We start from the raw sequence: 4,061 nt of genomic DNA, 5'->3' as shown, positions 1-4,061 counted from the left end.
TTCTATGCGAACATTCAAAAGCGTTGCCTCCTGGTGAACGCGACCCAGGTTGTTAGCTATAGCTAGCTAATGAGCTAACATGACTGAACAAGGTAGCCTAAACAAATGGTTAACTGTCCAGTCCGCAAGATCCTAGTTTAAGAACGGCATGCAATATACTTTATGAATGTAAAATGCGGCCCGCCAATGCACGATAGAAAGAAAAGTATATATTTTAGATGAGATTTGGGTTTAGTATAGGCATATAGGCGTATCACAGTGGGGGGAACAATTTATTAAGATGGAATTCCAAAATGACCGTAGTTAAATTGACTTTGCAATAAAACTAATGATTGTTAATTATTATTTTTCTCTACACAGATTAAGCCAATTCCTCGTTATCTAAACAACATGTTCAATTGAGAATGCATTAATGATTTAGGTAACATTTTACTTAAAGACCTTTAGTTATAATGCATTATGGTGATGTTATAATGCATCGTAAGACGTGTCATGTAATATACCTTTCTATAATGTTATCATCTAATAATGATGCTGATTCCTGAATAAATAATAGATGTTTTGAGTCAGCTGCAAATGTCTTTTATAAGCATAACATATAAGCCTCTTTATAAGAGATTATTAATCATGTTGTTTATAACAAGCAATAAAGCATTTATAGGCCTACCTGCAGGCAATGTTAACAAAGTGTAACCACGATTTACCTCCACTAGCCTATTCAGTTGTGTAACTTTTCAAAAAGTCATGTAAATCTCACCTACTTAGAATAACATTAACTAATTAATCTATCATAGCATAATGATTTCTGATTGCATAAGAGACCAATGTAATCTAAGACAGAAAATACTTCAGACTGATTAAGAGAGTAAACTTTGGTATTTTATCTCCACTTTATCTCCACAATCTAATATTCGTCGTGAGACGCATAGGCTACTTGAACTAAAATGTTGTAGTTTATCCATTATTGATATATTCGTAGCCAATCGATGATCGATCAATATGACTTCGAACAAGAAAAGAGCTCATGGCCAACATTTCCATTGTAGTAAACTCGTGTTTTGGATTGGCGGAGGGTAAAGATCGGAAGTAGTTTATTTATGCTAATGAAGGAGTTGGGGTTGTAGATATTTACGTTCGACGGCGGGAGCCGCCCTTCATTCACCACATGGTTAAAAGCAGGGTACGTTCGCGCCACTTTCACAATTTTACTACGATTCACAAAGTCCTGCCGAATCAAAATAGCAGCATACGGGGATCTGTTTTTTTGTTGTTTTTTTACTTTGCTACGACGCAATTTACAAGTTTATGGTTTAGTTTCGTAGGTATGCCTGGAGCAGTGACAGTAAACGGTAAGTCTGCAGTAGTGAGTGAAGATGGTGGATTTCAGAGGCGAATGTCTTAGTACGCGCATGTTATTGACAAGAAACCTGTTGTTAGCCTCTTCATGGGATGCGATTGTAGAAGTTAAACAATGCTTATTTATGCATTCTATTTACCAAATTGATGCAGGGATTATATTCTATATCGGCTGTTTTTGCATTTAAAACAATGTAACGTTAAGAGGCGCATGGCCCCTTCCTCCATATTTCTGAGAATGAGGGAGATTTGAAAAGCGTGCACTGCTGCCTCTGCAATGCCTCTACTAGTTTGGCTAGTGTAAGTGAACGTTACTTTTGGTAATTATGGCTTTGTCGCTAGAAATATATTTGTGTAATGGTATACATTTTATGCCCAGACAATAAATAAAGTTGAGTTATTTTGTCTGTGTTCAGTGGTGTGTGCGTTAAAGTGCCTCCAGAACAAAGCAGTAACACATGGGGCTGAAGGCCGCGCGCCTCTGCTAGCTTGGCAGGCTATGCCAGCGAGCACTTAGCTAGCTAAATTACTTTGCCTGTCATTCAGATAGCTCGTTAGCCACCCGCTGATTGATACCTGAATAAAATTATTGCTGGGCAGGCTTTGTTTCTCATGATAAGTGCCCATATCATGCAGTCGGTGACATCAACAATGTTGAAAAATATGCGCAGAGTTGAAGGCCGGGAGGCAACTTTAGCTTGCTACAGTAATGGCTGGCGGTTTTGAGCTTCGTATATGTTCTTGTTTTCATACGTTGGTGTAAATCTTTCCCACATTTTGTACCAGCCTCTCAATCTGATTTACCACTAACATTAGCATGCCGAAGTTGGTCTCAACGTGACACTTGTCGTGGCATGGGCTGGCCAGCGAACGTTAGCTAGCTTCTCACATGCTTTGTATGCAGCTTCTTGATGTGTGGATTCATGTTAAGTTCGGGAAATATCATTCGCGTGGGGCGCTTGGCCAACTAGCGGGGCATATTTCCACCCCCCAACATGTGTAGTCTATGGATGTTTGAAGTTGATTATGGGTTATATTGGTGGTTTATTACACTAAAATGTATTGCGGATTGTGCACAGCGTGGGGGGAGGGGTATTGAATTTAACGCATGTGCAGTTCCCACGACGTGGGCCACAAGTTGCGCATTTCATACAAGATTTACGTTTGCCTTGACTTCCAAGAATCTCACTACTGGATTAATTAGCACCATGTTGGTAGATTGCGTGCTTGATCTTTACGCCAGTCCAACTCGCCTAGTGTGACGCATTGACAATATCCGTTTGTTTAATTAACTCTGTAAACACACTTGAAAGTAACATTGATCCAGCTAATATCAGCATGGGGTACTTTTCAATTTGTATTGCCAAGCATGTCACAATGTATTCCTGTTCTTAAATCGTTTTGCATAATGGCAAAGAAAATGCATAGTGTAGGTTTAATTTCTCAACTAGTGATCAAGTGCTCAACCTTAGTCCTATGAATTTCAGAAAATTCTGTGCATTAGTCTTAACATAAACAGTATAAATTAATTGCCTTTTTTCTCTCCTTTTGCAGACACTCATTACATTGTGATGCACCCCCAGAATCAGATCCCAGATCACAAGTAATTGACCCCGAAGTCTAGCATCTGTTGGCGTTGGAATGCTTCACTGGACTGGCAGTCACTGTAGCGTCAAAGTGCTTACAGTGCAGGTAGTCTTCTAATATCTACTGCAGTGAAGGCACTTTAAGCACTATACTGACACTGTCGTCATTGTACACTAATCTTTCAAACCTTCACTGGTGCTTATGCTAAGGTGCATCTAGTGCAGATAGTGAATTAGACTAGCACCTACTGCCCTAAGTGCTCCTTCTGGCATAAGGGTCTGGGACTCATCTGGTCTATGACGTGTATGATTTATTCTTGCAGATCTCTGCTAGTTTTGCATAGTTGCACTACAAGAAAAATTGAGTTGTGCAAATCTATGCAAAACTGTCGGTGGCCTGTGTGTCCATCTGTCCTGTTGATTGTCTACATTGACATTGGTTGAGCATCCTGGAAGGCTCTTGGACATCCAAGACCCTTTCTCCCACAGCAATGTTAATGTGTGCTGCAGATGGGTTTCAGCAGTATTAAAGTGCTTATAGTGCAGGTAGTTTTATGGATATCTACTGCAGTGTGAGCACTTGAAGTACTTCTAGATGCATGCATCACCACCGGGTACAGCATATGCCACTTGGGGCTGGAGCCACTGGTCTCTGGTTAGTTTTGCTGGTTTGCTTTCAGCTTTTCAATGTACTGCTGTGCAAATCCATGCAAAACTGATCATAGCAGTGATTTTTAATCATTCATCAGAATAGCAATCCCTTTCTGTGCAGGTTGGGATAGGCAGCAATGCTCATTACTTGTATGGTATTGCACTTGTCCCGGCCTGTTGAGGACTTGGGGAATTGTCCTGCTGCAGAAGGTCTCCCGGGTGACATTACAGACCACAATCTCTGAATGTTTCCAATAGATTTGAAGGAGTGTCTTGATTTGCCGACTGCTTTAATAAATTAATGACTTTTGCTTACGCCTCACTCTGTAAACAGTATCTGGCTTTCATTGTAGTTTCTGTCCATGCAGCTGAAGATGGTATTGTTATTTCAAAGATGAATGTGAGTAACATTGTGTTGAAAGCAAATGTTTGAATGATCTAGGACAAAATAAAATGTTGATTTCAAGA

At 40.0% G+C, this 4,061-nt stretch overlaps 1 long non-coding RNA gene across 1 annotated transcript; it reads left to right on the top strand.

Annotated features, from left to right (window-relative positions):
- Positions 1-1,199: 1,199 nt before the first annotated feature.
- Positions 1,200-4,061, top strand: LOC139538561 (uncharacterized). The gene is made up of 2 exons (XR_011667759.1): positions 1,200-1,349; positions 2,911-4,061. It is a non-coding gene; the product is annotated as an uncharacterized lncRNA (long non-coding RNA).

Source organism: Salvelinus alpinus, chromosome 14 (assembly GCF_045679555.1).
Source record: "Salvelinus alpinus chromosome 14, SLU_Salpinus.1, whole genome shotgun sequence".
Taxonomy (NCBI): Eukaryota; Metazoa; Chordata; class Actinopteri; order Salmoniformes; family Salmonidae; genus Salvelinus; species Salvelinus alpinus.
Note: the sequence above shows the minus strand (reverse complement) of the source record. Positions and strands in the feature narration are given on the sequence as shown.